Source organism: Panthera pardus, unplaced genomic scaffold, assembly GCF_024362965.1.
Source record: "Panthera pardus isolate Hobbes unplaced genomic scaffold, ASM2436296v1 HiC_scaffold_16, whole genome shotgun sequence".
Lineage (NCBI taxonomy): Eukaryota > Metazoa > Chordata > Mammalia > Carnivora > Felidae > Panthera > Panthera pardus.
The window spans coordinates 40,877,191-40,893,400 of NW_026526721.1; the positions used below are offsets into that span (position 1 = coordinate 40,877,191).

At 36.2% G+C, this 16,210-nt stretch overlaps 1 long non-coding RNA gene across 1 annotated transcript in view; it reads left to right on the top strand.

Moving 5' to 3' along the window:
- Positions 1–16,210, top strand: part of LOC109255355 (uncharacterized) — a 341,821-nt gene that overhangs the window by 180,117 nt on the left and 145,494 nt on the right. The window contains exon 3 of the long non-coding RNA XR_002075194.2: positions 7,669–7,731. This is a non-coding gene — a long non-coding RNA (uncharacterized LOC109255355). The remainder of the gene's footprint in view (positions 1–7,668; positions 7,732–16,210) is intronic.

Genomic DNA, 16,210 nt, shown 5'->3' on the forward strand with positions numbered 1-16,210 from the left:
TGGAAAGAAGAGCATTGGGGGCTGAGAAAATTGGATGTGCAAAGGCCAGGGTAGAAGGAACTTTACAAAGTGAAAAAGGGTATGTGACTCGACATTTAACACAAGAGGAAAGGTGTTATGAGATATAACTAGAGAGATAGATAGTAAGCAGGCCACACAGGACTTCATAGGCCATTTTGGAGTTTTAAATTTTGCATTGGTAAACATTTTGGTTATTTAACATTGCTTTTAGGTTGAATATTTTGTTTAAAAAAGTAAAGGCAGTAAAGACATGAACTCCAAGTGTTGAAGATTCCTTAGAGAAGTCTGGCAATGAAAGGAAGGAACCAGGGCAGTAGCTGGAAGGTACTGTCAGTGTGATGAGAGGTATTTTCAATTGGCAGAGACATCAGGATACTTACAAGCCAATGATGGGATTTGTGGCAAAAGATAACGAAAGAAAAGTATCTTAAAATTTTACTGTCTATTTTCACACCCACCAAAAACAAAAAGACAATTTTTTCAAGAACAAGTACAGAACAAGTGTATCCTTAATGAAACGAGCACATTGGTGTGATATTTTCATATTCATCAATGTGTTTTTATTACTGGAATTCTATTTTGCTCCCATCTTGTCTTCCCATTTCAGGATGCAGTTATGTGAGTCTAGGAACATGGGTCCAAAAAACAGAAGTTGAACAGTGGCACAACAGAGAAAAAGTTCTTGATTTTTGAGCTCAAAAAATTGTCACCTGAAACTCAGATAATAATTTGAAAATATTTGATTTGTCAGAGATTTTTTTTTAGTTACAAAATATTTTGAAGTAAGAAGGACAGAATATGTATAGATTAAATACAGATTTGGGAATAATGAATACAGATGTAGGTGCCAGTTTTCCCATGAATTTCATAAAGATCCCATGATCAGAAGAGAAAGGCTTAGAGAGGCAGGTTTTGAGAAGGAACTAGTTCCAGAGAAAGGATGTGAAGAAGGCAGATGTCTTGGGGTAAATCTGAAGGAGGAAGAAACTCATAAACAGTTTTCATTTGAGCCCTTGTGACATCAGACTGTTAGATTTTCCTCTACACCAGCAGTCTGGTGATAGGATAAATTATACATATAAAAACCTCCGGAGACATATGGGAGAGATGTTCCTACAAAGAGTCACATGCCGCCGGAGTATTGTGAGAAAGCAGTCCTATTTTCTCTTGCCTTGAGAAAGGCATAGAAGTTTGAGGATAAACTTCCAGGGATCATGAAGGGCAGAAGCTGTTTCAAAACTTGTTTGGTTGTCAGGTTCTAGAAGATATCAATGTGGTACTATCGTTAAGTCACCCCGATGACACATTCAAGACAGTGATGGGATTGTTAACCTCAACAGATACCAGAATGAACAAACTCTAAATCATGTGGTTTTACCTTTTCCAGATTCAAGCTTGATACATAAGCCAGGAGGAATTTGAATGGCACTCTGGGGAAAAGAAGGAGGGGGATCAGTGAAAAATATTGGTTGAATCCCGAAATAATGAATACATCTAAAAGTAACTAGATTAATTTTTATAACCAACTTTGGACTTGAAATATAGATTGTTATAGAAAATAAAGCTGTTTTTATTGAACATCTGAATTTTGTTACTTGCAAAAGTTGTGCTCACTTCATAAGGAATCAGCTACAATTCAAAATTATAAGTCACAAAGTGTGTCTTGTGATCTAGAATGTTAGAAATTGAAAAATGATTCATATTTGCCCAGACCTTGAGTGGAGAAAAAAAAATTAATGAAAGTTTCTGTCAAAGATAGGACAAGAGCAAAGGGATCTAGCTAAGTTTTAAGCCAAAAATAAAGCCAGAGATATATTTGGAAAACCAAGTCATATCACTGAAAGGTGGTGAGGGAGAACTAAAAGATAAATAACATTGGCATATCATTATTAATTGTTTACAAACTAACGCACTAGCTGAGGGAAACTTCTGAAGGTAACACAAAGAAAGGGGGTGATGAATGAGGATACAATAATCAAGAAATTGGAATTTGACATACATAGTGACTGCTGAAAATTGAGTGAAGATGTGCTTTGGGATAGAGAAAAAGGCATATTTAGTGAAAGCCTACAAGCAACAATCCCATACCAAAATCAAAGTGTACCAACTCATCCCCCTGCCTTCCCCAACTGACATTACTCCCTCTTGACTATACCATTATTCAACAGATAGGTTACTCCATTCAAAACTAAAAGTCAATAAAGGAACCCACAGAAGACTTAACCATAGATTGTACACCCCCATGCTCACGTTCCCCAGTAAAAGGCCTGTGGTTTACATATCTGCTGCTAACAAATCAGTAAATTCCCCTGGAGTTACAGGGATCCCATTAACAGAAGCATCCCCTTGAACAATGGGGAAAGAATTAATCTGTTCTATAAACTCAAAGGTAAATTTTGAGCAATTGAACTATTTTCGTCTTTTGGAATATATAAATTAGGTAATTTGTTCAGTTATTCTTTATACATAATTTGATTGAATTCTGTATTTAAACCATTTTTGCATTTTTATATTCTTGGGGGAAAGCTCAAACCATTTATTTGACTGAGGAAGAGCAAATTAATAAAAAAATTATTGCCATATGCACATTGAAATTTTCTTGAAGTATAGTTGACATACGATGTTAGTTTCAGGTATACTACATAGTGATTGGACAATTGTGTACAATGCACTATGTTCACCATGCTAATTGTAGTATTCTCTTTTTCTTTAATACTCTGTAAGAAGAATGTATTTTTCATAATGTGAAAAATTTCATTTAAAAGACAAAGTTTAGATGAAAAGTTTTTGGTCAAAAGTATACTTTGGTCAAAAGTATACACACACACACACACACACACACACATATATATATATATATATATATATATATATATATATATTGCATATATATATAGTCCCAGATCTCAGGGTCTTTAAAAGTTTCTCACTTATACAACTTAACCAGCACATATCAGCGGGTTCTTCTTATCACTGTTGCTCTCCATTATCATTGCAGTAGGGAAAGAGTAGCAGCAGGGTAAAACATGCAATGCCTGAAGAGCTTCCATCCAGAATTTTCACATAACACTTCTCTCCATACTTAACTGACCAAGGGAAATCACATTGCATGGCCTACTTTCCGGGAATGCAGGGAAAGGCATTCCTACCATGTAACTGGAAGCAAGGAAGACTGAAAATATTTCAAAAATACTAATGATGGCCTCAAGTGGTAATGATTATTTTCACTAAAATGGTGAAAAGGGGGTTAAGGAAGAAGAAATGCATGCAAAAAACCATATATAATATTATATATATACATTCATATATACACATACATATGTAGCTTCAATATATATAATGATTTATGTATAATTAAAGACAAGGAAGAGGAAAAACAAGAGTAATTCAGGGATTTTTAGTTACAGTGACTGCAAAAAAAAGTACATTAAGAGGAATATAAGACCCCTGAGAATTATGTAAAAGATGGTAATAGATAATTTGTTTTGGAGAGAGAGTGTGCAAGTGGGGGATAGGGACAGAGGGGCAAAGGGGGAGAGAGAGAGGATCTTAGCTTCATGCTAAACACTAAACTCACTAAGGGCTCCACTCCAGGCTCCATCCCATGACCCTGGGATCATGGCCTGAACAGAGCTCAAGAGTTGGACACTTAATCAACTGAGCTGTCCAGGTACTCCAGGGACAGATCATTTAATTTTAGACTTACTGAATTCAGTGTAGAAATAACATACAGTTAGAAATTCAGCTGTTTCTTAGGAAAGATTTGGAAGTGACTGATTTGGAGATGGTAGCTGAAACTGTGGACTTAGCCAAGATTCCAAAGCAAGAAAGTGAACATAAAAATGGCTGTGGGCAGATTCTTAGGAATTAGCATAATAGAAAGATGGAGGGAAAAGATGCATACATATGAGTAAGGGAAGAGAGACTAAGAGGATTGCAAGATAAATGGGATAGTTCGATGTTAGGACAGCCAACAGATATCTTTGGAATGACCTATCATGACAAATGCTGTGGATTTATTCAGCAGGAGGCAACTGAAGGAAAATATTTAGTGTTTTAGGTCAATGGGAATTTTTGAAGAAAGATTTCTAGTAGAGTGGGAAGGACCTATACCAAAAGACAAAGGGTTAACAAGTGCACTCATAGTGAAGAAGTTAATTACAATTTTTTGAAGATGAGGACTATGGAGAAAGTGAGAGGTTTTTAGATGACAGCTACCATAGATGAGTGTAGTATTACATTGGCAAGGAAAATGAACAAAAATAGAAATAGAAATTGTGATATATAGAAAAGTAGATGATAGAAACTGATGTAATAGTGAAATAAAAATGAAACACACACACATATAGTCCTTAATGGTCCTTGTCCAAGTTTTAATCAGTCCCTGATAGCTATCAAACATTTATCTAGGATATTCCCTTCACTAAATAATTGTTGGCATGAGTGCTAGTCATATGAACACATTATAATATAGCCCTTCTTTAACTATTTTGCTCTATCAGTAACTGTGAAAGGTGTGTGAACATTTCTGACTATAATTTTGAAATTATTTTTATTATTTTTTGAATTTTTCTCATGTAATTTGAGTTTATTCTATTGGGGCATAAACATATTTTTTCCTTAGCAAAATTAATTGTGGTTCTCAGCAATTTTTTAAAAGTTTATTTATTTTGAAAGAAAGAGAGACAGAGAGAGGAGCGAGCGAGAGAGAGAGAGAGAGAGAGAGAGAGAGACAGCAGGGGAGGGGCCGAGAGAGAGGAAGAGAGAGAATCCCAAGCAGGTTCTGCACTGTCAGCACTGAGGCCATCGTGGGGCTCGAACTCATGAACTGTGAGATCATGACCTGAGTTGAAATCAAGAGTTGGACGCTTAACCAACTGAGCCATCCAGGTGCCTCAGTTCTCAGCAATTTTACTATGATATGCATGAATGAAGCTTTCTTTTTGTTTATCCTGCTTGAAACTTGTCTCATTTTTTAAATCCAGGGTTTGATGTCTTTCATCAGTTTGGAAAATGCTTAGCCATTATTTGTTTGAATAATATTTGTATTCCACTGTCTCCTAGTTCCTTTCGAGATTCCGTTTTTATATAGATTTCTTCTTCTCTATTCTCTATGTCTCCAGCTTTCTGTTTTGTATTTTCTCTTTTATTTTTCCTTGCTTCATTCTGGATCTTTTCTCTCTTTGCTTATGTCAGTTTATTAATTTTCTCTTCAGCTCTGTTTATTATATTTTTCAGTTCTGATTTCCATTTATTTCATTTTGTAATTTCCAATTTGCTGCTAAAATTTCCAATCTTCTCATTTCCTTGAATATCTCAGGAGTAGCCAAAGATTGTGTCTGATAACTCTATTGTTTGTAACTATTTTACATCTAGTATTTATCTTATCCATTTTTAATGGAGAAAGAATTTGAGATCTGAAATAATCACTTGAAGCTGAGATACATTTCCGCAAGGACCTTTCTTCCTCAGTTCAATTTTAGAATATAGGTCTTAACAGTCCCATCCAAGAGCAGGTAGTTATTACTCTCTACTTGGTGAGCTCTGAACTCACCACCCTCCCAAATACCTTTTTTTCTGAAATTCAAAGACATTTTAAGGGAAAATTAGCCACAAATGCTGGATTCACATCTCTGATTTTCTGTGTTCCTCTGAATCTTGGCCTTATTATTTTCCCTTGCCTTTTAAATTCTCCAACTACATTTTTTTCAAGTATATATATATATATATATATATTTATATTTATAATATGTATTTTTATTCAAGTGTATATATATGTATATATATGTGTGTGTGTGTATATATATATATATATGTATATATATATATATATATATATATAGTAATGTCAAGTTTTCTCACTCTCTTCAATAAGGTGATTGTTTCTAATTAACCTGGTCAGCCATCAAGAACCAGCAGAACTAAACCCCTATGCTGAATTTTAAAGAAACATACAGATGTGAGTATCAGCTAGATTGTGAGATATTTTTAGGACAGAAACTCTAATATATTCACCGTCATTACCAATTTGTTACATAGAAAACAATCAATAAATATTTAAAATTGAACATTAGCTGTTCTCTTAATTTCAACTACCTTCATTTAATAAGAAATTTGAGGGTTTTTCCCTAGATACTTCTGCTTACATGATTCTTCTTTTTGACTTGCAATCATATGAGATAACTTGCATTTTTTTTTTTGCTGCCTATTTACTCCATCTAGATTTTTCCTGCAATTATGTCATCACTTGCTAGCCAAATTTATCCTGGATTTCAGGTTCTTGTTTCCAGCTACCCCTACCCTCCTTTTGCCCATCTGCTCAGCATCAACTGCTTAGACTAGTCTCCTTCCTACTTGACACCTATTTTTTAAATCTGAAAACTACCCTAAAATGCACTTATAGCGAAGGTTAGAGACAAGTGTTTATTGCTATAGCATTCTTCTTAAATTCAGAGATCTTAAAAATAACTGGATTGAGAGAAATTTCTAAATAATATAAGGCATTATTCTTATATTTCAGGTTTCATGTTAATTGTTCAGACATTTGAAATCTGATTTCCTTTCTCAAGGCCATTTTTATTTTCAGTTTGCAGGGCATGTCTGAGATTCTGTGAATTTGGGACAGGTTGTAACTTGAAATGACAGGCAACACAGTATGATTTAACATTTCAGAAATAAAGATTTGTTATTACTGTTGTTTTTTTAACTTACATGCCTTGTGAAACTTGTTAATGAGAAAGTTAATTGTTTGATTGGTTAGTTCCCTGGGGTCTGTGGTCCTTTTAATGTTTGTGAACTGGTTTGTTTTAATAAGAAAAACTAAGAAACTATTGCAAAGTTATAGGTATCCATGAAAAACTTCTTATTTCAATCTATATTGAATGCTGTGTAAGCTTTAAGTATTGCAATATGATAAAAACAAAATATTAACTAGAGAAGGCAAAGACTGACAAACATATTTTATCATCACAGGAATCACTGAAGGTTTAGAAACAATTTGTACCTTTGAATAAACAGGTATCACATAGTAGTTTACTAGTAGGATAACCTTTTGAATCATGATTTATTTTTACCTGTATCTTTCTTTAAGCCAATCTTTTCCAGAAATGTTTTTGAAATACCTTGCCATTCAACATGATTATAATAATCAAAATCATCAGTAGCAATCTATTATTACATTGTGCAGAACCCTTGACTAAATGCAGAGAAACATCTTTTTAAATGTTCTCCTGGAATAATTAGTTCACCCTACTTAGCATTTTACCTTTCATTGGCCCAAATGGAAATAAGAAGGTAGAAATGTACATAATGGGATGATTTCAAACTCTTGAAATATATTCAGCAATTATCTCTGAGTGGTAGGTTAATGTGGTATATTTTCCAAATTAGCCCCCAAGGTGGATCAAAATGAGCAATGAATTAATGCACATTTAAGCCCACCCAAATTAAATGTCCAGTACTTGTCATTGAAAAATACAGATTCTAGTTGTGTATTAAGTTAGAAACATGTGCTTCCTTATGAAATTGCAGGTAAATTCTCCATATATAAGCTCAAAATGGGAAAGAAAAAGTTAGTAAGCAGTTACTTTACTGATGTCAAGGAACAAACTCCTTACTGAACTTTGGAATTTTCCTCTTCACTTTTAGATGGAGTATCTGAAGCTGGACCAAAGGAATATTGATTAAATTTACCTGGGAGAAGCAAATCAGGTACATTTTCTTCTGCAATTTGGAAAGCAATAACATGCTTTTGAGCTACTCTAAAATTCAATTATCGATCTGCATAACTAAACTCTCTCCAAATGATTAGATCTATAGAGTGGCAAACCAAATCAAGGATAACTAAAATAAACAGAATTCTCTGTCACATAGTCATTTTATGTACATAAATTTGTTCTTTAATTGTTGCCTTTGGGAAATTCTTTTACAGATCCAGAGAGAAAACCCTACAGACTAGCCTAGCTATTTCATTTAAACAAAGTAAGAAAGACAAATTATCTTTTCTCCCACACAAGAGAGGAAAATGTTCTTTCTTTCAGGCAAGAGTGACCTATCATTTTACTGAGTTGGAGATGTCTTTGCGATCATTCTATCTCGACGCACCCATTTTTGTGGTTAAATGCACATACTGAACATCTGTGATTTACTAACTGATAAATACCATTTCTAATACTGAGTGTGATAAAGGACAGAACCGTGCTCAACTGGTAGAACGTGTTCTTAAATGTCAAAATGAGCTTGAAAAATACAAACAGAATAGGCTTATCTTTTGTCACAATCTGAGTAAACAGGCATGAGTTTTATAAAAACAGTCATAGAAACGAAACAGAAGCAGTGAGACGAAGACAAAACGATCTACGTCAGAGAATTAAAAACCAGCACAAAATAGTCTTCTTTTTAGAAAGATGCTAATTAATAGTCTCTTTTGTTTTTAACCAAATCTGTTTACCTCTAGAGAGAGGGAGCTATAAAAGGAAAACCTCATCGATATTATAATAAACAGAAGGCCTGAAGAGTAGAGATTTGCCAGCTAAGATTATGCATCAATATGCCCAGAAATTGATGTTGGCATAACTGGGGGCAGATCCAAAGACCAGTGCCAGAGGTGGTGCAATTATAATAAGATCAGATGAAGGGGTTCATTACGCTCACAAATGGTGAAGAGATGCCTGTCTCTTTTCTCGTTATATCTCCTCTATCTCGATTATGCACTTGGGAGCTGGTGAATACAGTTGATAGAATCAGGGAAGAAGTACGCCCAACAACATATTTGGAGCGAAAGGAGATTTTCAGAGAAGTCTAGAAATCTACACTGGCATTTTGATGAGATTTTTTTCAATGGAATAAAAAAAATATATATGGTAGTGGACCCATGGTAGTACAAAGGAAAATTCTGTTTCATTTGCCTATCCTTTATCACACAAGTGAAAACCTATCAAAACAAAAAAGTAGGTCCAAACAGGATTATAAAGTAAATCTTAGGTTTCTTATCCTTTTTTATAATTTTAGTAGTTAATAACCTATTTCTCAAAATGGGTCATTGCTTGTATTAGGCTACAATACAAACTGGAAGTACAGAGATGATTATTGTATCTATGCATATATCTTAACTACACATATATCAATTATCTATCTATTATCTATCTATCTATCTATCTATCTAAATATTTGCCCAGCTAGCACAATCAGGCAATCAGTTTTTCTTTTAGCCTGTATTTAAAAACAATTTTGTTTTAATGTTTATTTATTTTTGACAGAGAGAGAGAGAGAGACAGAACATGAGCGGGGGTGGGGCAGAGAGAGGGAGACACAGAATCCGAAGCAGGCTCCAGGTTCTGAGCTGTCAGCACAGAACCCGATGGGGGGCTTGAACTCACAGACCACAAGATCATGACCTGAGCCAAAGTCGGACGCTCAACCAACTGAGCCACCCAGGCGCCCCTATTTTAAAAATTTTTTAAATGTTTAGTTATTTTTGAGAGAGAGAGAGAGAGAGAGAGAGAGAGACCGAGTGGGAGAGGAGCAGAGAGAGGGAGAGAGAGAAAATCCCAAGCAGGCTCCGCACTGTCAGTGCAGAGCCCAACGTGGGGCTCCAACCCACAAAGCGCGAGATCATGACCTGAGCTGAAATCAAGAGTCAGATGCTTAACCCACTGAGCCACCCAGGTGCCCCGACTTTTAGCCTTTATTTAAATGGAATTAGTGTATAATATGATTATGGCAATAGGGGGTTTTTATTGAGGTATGATTTACTTTCCTTTAAAAGCACAGATGCTTCAGTATGACACATTTTGATAAATATATAAACCCACATAACACCAACCTCAATCAAACTATATAACATGTCAATACCCCAGATATTTCTTTACTTTCTCTCTCAGTTAAATCCCCCTTGCCTAACTCTATACACAACTACTTTCATTTTCATCATTATAGATTTGTTTTTGTTGTTTTAGAACTTCTCATAAAGGGAATAATACAGTCTATATACTTTTGTGTTTGGACTCTATTGTTCAACATAATGTTTTGAGATTTATTAATTACTTTTTTGTTATAGTAGGCAGTTATTTTTATTGATGACTATTGCTAAGTATGATATGAACTTACCACTGGCAAGTGTTTTTCTTGCAGGGCTTTTTATCCCCAATGTATTAGGCTGACAATGGGGAGACCTGAGTTCTAATCCTGTCTTTATTACTCACCCATTTTGCTAATTCATGCATGTCTGTTCATCAAGCTAGACCACATCCTCATCTGTTCATTTAAAGAGTAGTGCTAGGGGCGCCTGGGTGGCGCAGTCGGTTAAGCGTCCGACTTCAGCCAGGTCACGATCTCGCGGTCTGTGGGTTCGAGCCCCGCGTCGGGCTCTGGGCTGATGGCTCGGAGCCTGGAGCCTGTTTCCGATTCTGTGTCTCCCTCTCTCTCTGCCCCTCCCCCGTTCATGCTCTGTCTCTCTCTGTCCCAAAAATAAATAAAAAACGTTGGAAAAAAAATAAAGAGTAGTGCTAAATGATCTCTGAATCTATTTCAATTCATATATTCTATGTTTTCTTGTTCATGGTTTTTAATAGCTGAATATCATTTTTTTTTCAATGTTTTTTATTTATTTTTGGGACAGAGAGAGACAGAGCATGAACGGGGGAGGGGCAGAGAGAGAGGGAGACACAGAATGTGAAACAGGCTCCAGGCTCTGAGCTGTCAGCACAGAGCCGGACCTGGGGCTCGAACTCACGGACCGCGAGATCGTGACCTGGCTGAAGTCGGACGCTTAACCGACTGAGCCACCCAGGCGCCCCTGAATATCATTTTAATAAAGAACTATTTCTAAGTTACTAGCAGATGCATTAATCTTAATTTAGTGACTGTCATCTTCAACTCAGTTGCTAAACAACAGAGTTATTATTTCTTCTCTTCCTAAGATTAGCTTTTCAATATTACTCTAAAGGGAGGAGAATAAATGGTGTGCATCCGGTAATAACTCCTAAACTTATCGTTCACTACTTTGATGCAATACTTTTAGTCCTTGCTAAACCACTTTGATCAAACTGCAATGTACTTCACCCATCTCTGTCTTCAAAATTCCCCATATCTTTTAAAGATACATTTCAATTGTCACATTTTCGATAAAACATTCTCTAAGTAGTGAAGTGAGGAGTGAGTGAATCTCTCACCTTTGAAATCTTATTGCATGTTATATCATTCTTTCCCTATTTTAACCATTTGCTCGCTCATTCATTCATTCATTCAAGCACTATTTCATGTGTCTAGACTGTGATAAGTGTAAGGGATATAAGAATTAACAGAAAAGATAAAGTCTCACTCTCCTGAGCTTACATTGTAGTATGGCAATCATGAAACAACCATGCTCAGTTACAAACAGCTAGTACTCTGAAAAAAAGAAAATTACTGATACTACTATGCTGCACAACAATAAGATCTGGTCTAGTCTTGGGTGGATCTGGGGGAGATCCTACGACAATATGATCTTGAAATTCAAGTCTGAAGATAAGATTTAAGCATCTGAAGGTGTGTGTGTCTGTGTGTGTGTGTGTGTGTGAGAGAGAGAGAGAGAGAGAGAGAGCATGTGTGGTTGATAGTGGTGGATAGTGTAGGCAGAGTGAATTGATCAGAGTGATTGTATCAGAAGGCAACACAACACAGTTTAGAAATCCACAAGATTTTGAGGTGCCTGAGTGGCTCACTTGGTTGAGTGTCTGACTTGTGGTTTCGGCTCAGGTCACGACCTCACAGTTCACGGGTTTGAGGCTCATGTCGGGCTCTGTGCTTATGGTGTGGAGCCTGCTTGGGATGTTCTCTCTCTCCCTCTCTCTCTGCCCCTCCCCCACTTGTGCTGTCTCTGGCTTTCTCAAATAATAAAAAATAAACCTAACAATAAAAGAAATTCACAAGATTTTGAAAAGTAAGGGTGAGAAAATTGTAAGGATAGCTAGAAAGAAACTAGAAAGAGGTAGACAAGTACAAGACCTTTTACAATATTAGAGACTCTTTTTAAGGGTTTGGTTTTTACCTTATGAGCTTTTCACAGGGTTTTAAACAGATCAAATACATAGGTTTAGAAAAAGAGTTTTGGACTGAATGTGCACATGAGGAGGTCATTGGCTGATGGATGACAAATGCAGTTGTCCATGTTGATGAGAAGCCCATGGAGAGTGTTAAGAGTGAGAAGAGGTGTCAATTTTGAGACTTCAGAATCTCCCAAAATAAATGTACATTTAAAAGTATTGTAGATATTTGTAGAAACATCTCATTAGCTCCTGTTAATTTTAAGATAATGAGACAGAATTAAAATTTTTAAAAGTGTAAAGATTTAAATCTAAGCAGTCTTGTGTTCACAGTAAGACATTTTCCTTTGCTGGCTGTGTGACCTTGGACAATCTGCTTAATTCCTATTTTTCTCTTTTTTTCCTCCTTAAAATGCAGCTAATAATAATTCTACTATGGGAGTCTTAAGAATCAAATGATTCTTATATGGAACAAAGAGAATAATGCCATGCACAGTCTATACACTGATACCTGTTAGTTTCTTTTGTGTTCCAATTTTTAAAAACACAAGGCAGAGCATGGATCTTTAAAGAAAATATTTGTTTCTTAAATGTAAGGAACAAAACAGATGAACATGGATGGGGGAAGAGGCAAACCGTAAATCCAACTCTCAACTATAAAGAACAAACTGAGGGTTTCTGGAGGGAGGGTGGGCAGGGGGATGGGCTAAACGGGTGATGGGCATTAAAGAGGGCACTTGCTGTGATGAGCGCTGGGTATTATATGTAAGTGATGAATCATTAGACTTTACACCTGAAATTAATGTTTTACCATATGCTTTTTGATTATTTGTTTTAGAGAGAGAGCACAAGCAGGAGAGAGAGGTAGAAGGACAGAATGGGAATCTTAAGCAGGCTCTAGGAGGAGCTCCTCAGCGAGGAGCCCAATGAGGGACTTGATCCCACAAACCTGGGATCTTGGCCTGAGCTGAAATCAGGAGTTGAACACTCAGTCAACTGAGCCACCCAGGCGCCCCTACACTATATGTTAACTAACTGGAATTTAAGTAAACATTTAAAACAAATTTCAAAAGTAAAGTAAATATTTGATAAATAAGTATTGAATAAGTGAGACCCCTAATGAAGTAACAGAAGATGGAATCATGAAAAAAAAGACCCAAGTGAACACAAAGTGATTACAAAAATTGTAAAATGAGTGTATGAATTCAAGATTTTTCTTTTAATCTTAATTATAATGTGCCATATATTAATACAGTAGGACCCATAGTTTAACTGTATTGGTCTAAGTTTATACATCAGCCTGATTTCCCCAAGGTCTTTGTTGCTTCTCTGGTTCTTGTCGAGTTAGGAGCTATTAAGGGTCTAAGATTTTACCCTGACTGCAAACTAGTAAGCAATCCTGCTATGGATTCATATGCACATACCGACAAAAGAACACAAACACCCTGGGTCAAAGTCACAGACAACTTATTACTTACTGAAGAAAAGGTTCAGCCAGAGTAATACCTTGCATTAGTTCTTCATGGCCACGTTCCCACAGGGCAATTCCAGGAGGGCCAGATGTTTTAGGGGCACATGCAACACGTTGCACCACAGATGAAAAATGTTATGGTTAGAAGATGGGAAGATTTTATATGGCTACTGGCATATCTGCTCATCTTCCTCTTCAAAACAAAAAGAAAAGAAAAAAAACAGATTATTTCTTACCTTGGAATGTAACGAAATGTTCCCAGAGTGGAAAAAGCAACTTACTACCCTCGAATACCCTGGAGTCTGTATCTCTAGGGAGACATTAGTTTCCAAAGCATGTATATTACTCAAACATGTCTTTGTTCCAAAGACCAAAATGAGGGAGAAATCGAAGAAATCCATAGAGGATTGTTGTCCAACAGATTTTTTTTTGTTTTTCCCTGAGAGGCCCCAGGTACCAAGCCCACTCTTCCAGTGGTTGGAAAGCCATGGCTGCCATCACAGTCACCTTGTTTTCCAGCTCACCCTTTTTGCTTACCTTCCAAAACTAGGAGGGTAGCATTTCCTCCTCTGCTCACTCTGAGGTGGGTTGATGGCAGCTGCAGTGTCTGTGGTTGAGATACTGGACACATTACAGGTTCTGGTCATCTTAGAAATAACACAACTCAGAAAAGTGGCCAACTTCGACCCAACGAAAGACTTAAAAGAGAAAAAGTCATAGAGCACCTGGCAGACTCAGTCGGTTAAGCTCTTGGCTCAGGTCATGATCTCAAGGTTCTTGGGAGATCAAGCCCCATGGTGGGCTTTGCACTGAGAGTGCAGAGCCTGCTTGGGATTCTCTCCCTCTCCACCCCTCCCCTGCTCTTGTGTGCTCTACCTCAAAGAGAGAGAGAGAGAGAGAGAGAAGTCAGCCAATCAATTTTTGACCCTTTCGCTTCATGGATAGACTCTTTCTGGAATAGGTGGTTGTCTATGGCCTCTCAGGAATCTCCTAGTGACTGAGAAGCCAGCTGTGATTTCTCAGCAATGACAATTCCCAGTATTTGCATTTTCCTTCTTCCCTGTCTCACTTCCATTGCTGCCCTTTTCATTCTCTCTTCCCCTGCTCCCTCCCCACAATAAACCATTAATGTATGACCTTTGCCATGGACTTGCTTTTTTCAGCAAGCCAGGCTAGCATGTTAACATAGTGGAGTTTTGGCTGTGTGCATGTGATGTATACATCTTTTTATAGGAAAATGAAAATCTATAGAACAAAATAAAGCGAAATGCTAATGCAGCCATTCACTTAACACACACATTATCAATCTCAGTCATACCAAAAAGCTCTGAATTAGGCGAAATGTCTCTTTGCATTTACATCTTCACTTTTTATTTCCCTAAACCAAGTGCACTACTCTCAAGCCTGGATGTCCAGAGTCTCACAGGATGGTCACATGCTCTTGGGATTTCCCTTCAGTTCTCTGTACTTTTCACATTTCCTTACCTCACACCTCTGCATGATATTCTTATGTAACAGGCTAATTGAAACATGAATGGTCATGAATTCATGCATGAAACTTTCTGAAGAAAAAAGCTGATTTTGGGAAACAAAATCTTATTTCAATACAAAGACTTTACTGCTAATAGCAGTTAGTTTAGGTAGAAGGATAATTTAGTAGATAGATGAGTTATTTACATCTTAAGTCACACTATGTAGGCAACATTCTACTTGGTCTATTTGTATATAGTCTTCCCTTGGTATGAAAATATTCAGAAAATCCAAAACGAGCATTTGTGATACTTTGGATAATTTTAATATTGATCTGTCTCCGAATACTAACTTAAGTATGGACATACTTATTGCTTAAATAATTCTAAGGATCATTACCACCTCTGTAACAAAGTTTTTATTTTTAATTTAATACTTTTTATTTTTTTTTAATTTTTAACAAATTATATATATTTTCAATTGCTGTCCCCTATACATTGCCATAATTATAATTATAATGGTAGTTAAGTAATGTGCTTATGCATTAAGTTCAGTTGTCTATAATTAGGTATAACAGTTAAAGTAAGTCAACATAATATGCTTTATTTCATATACTCCATAAACGGATAATAGGTTACCAGACAGTATGTTTGAATGAGGAAATAAATTATTATGGAATATCTCTGTAAAAAAGGTGGTCAATTAAAAAATAAAACTGGCAATAATAGCACCATAGGAATACAGGAAGTAGTAAATATTTCTAAGGGATAGTGAGGCCATGGTAATGTCATGTGCTCAGCAAACTTGTTTTCTTTTTCTGTGCCCCATGGAAAAAAAAATCAACTATAATTTCTCAGGCCAGATATCAATTATTCTTGGACTTTGTGGCAGATATCTGGGCAGTGGAATATTTGGCATAAGTAAAGACATAATTTTTAGCCTTGATCATAAAATGTTTCATTTGGTCATACACTGTTCCTCTCTCCCATCAATGTAGCAGTTTTTGAAGACCTCTAGATAGAGACATAAAATTATATAAACTTCATTCCTTATATTTACCCCTGAAAGAGAAATTTCCAGAAGAGCCACCCATCTTCATTAGACTATGGCCAGAAAATAAACTTTTATTTTGTTAAGCTACAGAGATGTTTTTTTTTTCCCCAAACAACTAATTTGCTTATCCTAGTATAAGTAGAGTTTCTATAATATGTGTAGGGAGGAATGG